The sequence below is a fragment of the Anopheles aquasalis genome, chromosome 3 (assembly GCF_943734665.1).
Source record: "Anopheles aquasalis chromosome 3, idAnoAquaMG_Q_19, whole genome shotgun sequence".
Taxonomy (NCBI): Eukaryota; Metazoa; Arthropoda; class Insecta; order Diptera; family Culicidae; genus Anopheles; species Anopheles aquasalis.
Genome location: NC_064878.1, coordinates 57,353,549 through 57,358,548, shown reverse-complemented (window position 1 = coordinate 57,358,548; position 5,000 = coordinate 57,353,549). Strand labels below are relative to the sequence as shown.

The 5,000-nt window shown below is 47.5% G+C and overlaps 1 protein-coding gene across 5 annotated transcripts in view; it reads right to left on the bottom strand.

The window, feature by feature from the left end:
* Positions 1 to 5,000, bottom strand: part of LOC126578833 (putative uncharacterized protein DDB_G0291608) — a 140,337-nt gene that overhangs the window by 5,647 nt on the left and 129,690 nt on the right. The window contains exon 1 of one of the 5 annotated variants that reach the window (XM_050241769.1): positions 1,587 to 1,725. The exons of 3 other annotated variants lie outside the window; for them this stretch is intronic. The gene's annotated coding sequence lies outside the window, so the exon portion shown is untranslated. Of the gene's footprint in view, positions 1 to 1,493; positions 1,726 to 5,000 lie in introns of those variants that run through there. One more of the 5 variants, XM_050241768.1, reaches the window with a different exon arrangement.

Below are 5,000 nucleotides of genomic sequence, written 5' to 3'. Positions count from 1 at the left end.
AGCCGCACGCACACAATACTCATTGATCATCCCACAAACTGAAACTGGAGGGTTTTACAATATATGATCATAAAACATACACCAGCCCCGCTCACTTCCCCGACCACGCGAGACATCGTGTCATCATCGCATTTTGCTGGTCGGTGGCAATGCCTGGCGTGCCCTTCGGTGATTATGAGCAACCACGTGCCACGACGTGCGGGTGGTGGTGGTGGTGGTGGGTGTTCTTCTTTTTATAGCTCTTCTCAACATACATTAATGATGTCACAACGAACGCGCAACATTCAGTCTTCCCCGCAGTAAATCGATATCTTTGTGGTACACGGCGATGTGGACATGGGCTAAGAAAACAAGGGGGGGGGGGGAGGCCATGTGTCTGTTACGGTTTCAACGGATTTCCTTTCAAACTGTCAACCGAGCAGCTGCAGCGAGAGGAGCTTGTTGAGCCGCGAAGAAGCATAATCAAAAGAGAAGCGAGTGAAACGTGTGCCGTCTGTGGCCGGTAAGTGTCACTCCGAAAACTGCAATTGCACCACACCAGAAGACACATACACCCACACATACACCCACCGGAGAAGGCCCCTCTCATAACATCGGTTTATCATTGTTTATTCATTCATTCGCTGGGCCAGCGAGTGGAGCTTTCGCCTTCACCAAGCCAGAGCGAACATGCCAGAGTAAATTGGTACACTACCGGGATACCGGTGGCCAAAGGGGGGGGGGGGGGGGGACGCTTGCGAGGGTGAATAAGTAGGGTCCCAATCAAGCGCCGCAGTACGAACTGGCGGGGGGAAGTGGGTCCTTTATTTGTATTTTGTGTCACGAAAGAACATTGGTGCTCTGTGTGAGTGCGATTTGCAGTGAGGCAGGGGGAGGGATGGGGTGGGAATCTAATCATTCCCATTCTTTTTATCGCAAACATCGTTTACATAATGTTAACGTTTATGTGCACTTGTCGCTTTAACGTTTGTTTCTATTTATTTTGCCCCCCCCCCCCCCTCACATCCCCCACAACCTATCCAATCACCACGAACTAACTGACTAAGTCCATTGATTGCAGGAGCAGATCGAGAGGGAGGCAAATGATGATGATGATGATGGTGATGGTTCACGGTGCGGCAGCCCATTTAGATGCCAATCTTATTGGGGAATGAGCGTCCCGGAACAGATTTCTAATAACGAATCGTTTCAATTTAAATTGTCATTCCATGGCCATGGCCGCCTCTTCCTCTTCCGCTGATCTATCTCTCTGCGAATGCTTGCACTCTCTCTCTCGCTCTCCCTTCTCTCTATTTCACTCACATGCTCTCTCGTTCTCTCACTTTCTCTCCCTCTTTTCTCTCTCTCTCTCTCTCTCTCTCTCTCTCTCTCTGTCTCTCACTTCCGATTACTCCAAAAAGGGCGCACACTACGGAGTTACTAAAAAAGCCCGCATCTCCATTATCTTCATTTCGCACGCACTACACTAAGGTCAGCATTAAGGAAACACTCACACAAATAAGCATCATCATGTTAAACAACCGCCACTAACTAAGGGGTCTCCTCCTAACAAAAACCCCCCAAACTCCCTCTACTCTGGCACACACTACTAATCATCAACGGGCCACGATGACGCCGCGGAGGTTCGAAATCAACAACACAACAACACGCGAGCGACGCAAACGACGCGAACGACACGCAGCAAACCACACAACCGTTCTCGCCGAAGGCTGAAATCCGAGTGAGCGGCGGCGCTATGGTGCTGAGCAACAATGAGCAACAATGATTGGACAGGGGGCGCGTTCGTGAGCACGAAGACGGCACGAACGGATTGTCGCGCCCGGAGGGAGCTGCGAGAGCCAGCAGGATTCCTCCATATCGCCGCGCTCGAAAGGGGTGTTCTGAGATTAAAGCACACAGAGACACACACCCACACATACAGAGAGAGTGAGCGAGAGAGAGAGGGCAACAGAGAAATATGTGTTCGCTGCTCACTATAATCCTTTTGGCCAAAGGATGCGCGCACCCACGGTTAGGTCGGTCGATGCATGAGACCGGGCTACTATGTTAACTCGCGCGAACCTCTCTCGTGCGGCGCGCGCGATGTTGTTTGTTTAATTCGTTTTTGCGAGTGAAGCCAGAGAGCGGAGAGGAGAGGTTTAGTCACTCGCAATAGCACCCCGAAACCGAAGAGGTTGTTAGTCCACCATCAAACCCCCGCTCCTCCCCCACCAGCGGGAACTGGAGATTGTAGGGTTTTAGTAGCGTAACGTCGTGTATTATTATTACTTCCGTTACAGTCATTTACGATTGCGCGCGGCCTGCTGTGTGATTGCGCGGTGATTGTTTTTACGTGGAAGGAAGCAAAAGGATTCCACATTACCGGACCTCTATCATTTCAACGAAGCAAGCTGCTGTTACTAGCCGTTCGTTTAGCCTAAGTAGTTGGTGTGTTACTTACTTTGTGTTATCTCTTTTCCTTGTATCTCTCTCTCTTTTTTTCTTCTCTGTTCCCCTTTTATTTAGTTGCCTTTACTGCTGCTTCATACCGCTGAGCATACCACTTTGATTGATTGTTTCTTGCGCTCACTTCGTTCCATTTCCCCCACCTGGCACTGTGGTACGCACGCTACCATCATCCATTTTATTGTTGCTATTATACGCAGTGTTTCATTCGTTCGTTCGTTCGTTCGTTAGTTCGTCCATTCCTGGTGCTGTTGCAGCAATACATTTTTATTTATGGGAAGCGAGACCGACTTGCACAACGTGGCCAGCTCACACAACTATCGCTCTACTGCTCGCGGGCTTGTTAAAATGGGAATTATATTTTCAGAACAAGAATATCCCGCTAGCCAGCCCCGTACGCTGTTCGTCGTATATTATAACATTTATTATTTTTTCTCGCTCTCTCGCTCTCCTTCCATCATTTCCCCTTCGCGGTTCGATGATGATGCTGCTGATGATGATGGTATTATGTATCTTACTTAAGCTGATTCCATTTGCGTCGAGCACAGGCACACACAACGCAACGCGAGCACGTTCGTTATCTTCCGTTCATCTGGAATCTATTCAATGTGGCGTATACTATCAGCAGCGACCATACTCCCTCCCCACCCGGGTTCTCTATCTCTCTCTTGCGCTTCGGTCATCAGTATACGTCAGAAAAATCAAGGAAACGAAGGGGAATATAATAACAATCATAATACTGTTGGATGGATATTATTATACCAATCGTTTCCAGGGCTTCTACTCTTGTGATTCCTACTTGAAAATAGAGATAGAGAGATAGAGAGGGAGATAGAAAAACACAGAGAAAAATTGTATGCGTGTTTCCGCTTAGCTAGATTCCTACATTTGGTCGTTTGGAGGAGGGCTTGTGCATCGAAAATGTTTTTTTTTTCGAATTCGTTTTCGTCCTCCTGCAGGACTAAAAAGGAATCAGAAAATTATGAAAAGTTTAGAAGAACGAACGACAGAACGAAGGAACGAATAGGTGGAAGAAGTAGAAATGGAGAAAGCAGCAGCAGCAGCAGCATAAGAGATAGAGAACAAGAGGGTCTCCTTAACGCCTTTGTATGAATGGGTACATCTTAAGGGTTTAAGCATCCTACACAATGATTTACACCTTCAGCACCTTCAATTCAAGCAACCACCATTCATTGTTCGCTGCCGTTTTTGGACCACTCAACTCAACGCCGTCACTTTCACGCTTGACTACCCAGGAGGTAGTAGCAGCGTACCAAAGGAGAGAAGAGAAAAAAAAACGGAATCAAACACACAAAACGAATGATGAAGTCGAGTCCCGTCGCGAGAAGATCCGTACTATCTTCTTCATCAAGAAACAGGCATCTTGGATTGATGCATAAAAACATGGTGTCTTAAGTCAAACGCGCTATTCGTCCCGAAAAAAGGGCTACCTAGCGGTGTGGGTATTGAAATGATCCCCGAGTCTCCTGGTTACCGTGCGACGATCGTGCTGCTGCTCACTTTGATTGGTTTCAAAAAGGTCTTGTGGGATTGTGAAACTAATCGCCAGTTGTTTGGTGAGATGACCTGATTTCCGATGCGAGATGATGCTATTCTCCTATTGCTGTTGCTGTCTGTCTTTGTCTGGCCGGATTGGATTCTCCTCTTCCGTCCTCTGAGCTGAGCTGCAGCCATCAGCATGCTCTGGCTGTGGCCTGTTGTGTAGCGGTAATACTGCTACAATCGATTCATAAGTTTTATTGTGCAAAAGCTCTTAAATTTCAGTTTCTCTTAATGGTATCCGGGCGAACCGGCGGAGAGGTTTATGGCTTTGGCCATATTTATAAAAAGCCATCCATCGAGCACAATAACCGCTCCCTTCTCCGTCCCTCGCCATCACCATCGTCGTCGTTTTGTGGCCTTGGTGAATACGCACCGTGCCCCGCAAGATTGATGAATCTTTGCTGCCAATTTCTGGACGAATTATTATTATCTTTTTCCTTGTTCGCTTGCGCGCGTTACAGCGCTCATCGTTTGGCTCCAGCGCATACCAAATTAATCACATTTCATGTTCGAACGGGACGACACGGCAAATCTTGCTACGCCGATGCATTTAGGAGCCGTAGAGAGCGGGAGAGTTTTGTTCTTGGGCAGAGGCTGAGCTGATGCTTGAATATTCAATAGACGACGACGATGATGATGATGATGATGACGAGGGCAACGAGGGTGACTTGAGCAGCCGAGAACCATGGGGATGATATGCGTTTGGCCTTTCAAGTTCAATTGTTTCATAAATCTCTGAAGTGTTTGTCTTCTGATTGCCGTTCTTGCTCTTTTTCCCTTCGGTTTTCGGTGGAATGCGTGTGAACGATCAAATGTGTTTCCATTCAAATTGTGTTTCTGTTTCATCTCCATATTATTATTACTATTTTTGTTGTTGTTGCTTTATGAGCATCATGAGGGTATTATTTTTCACCACCACCACCCCACACACATCTAGCATGTGTGTTTATTGCGCGTTCTTGTGCTGTGGGGTGTGTCTTTACAGCACTCGC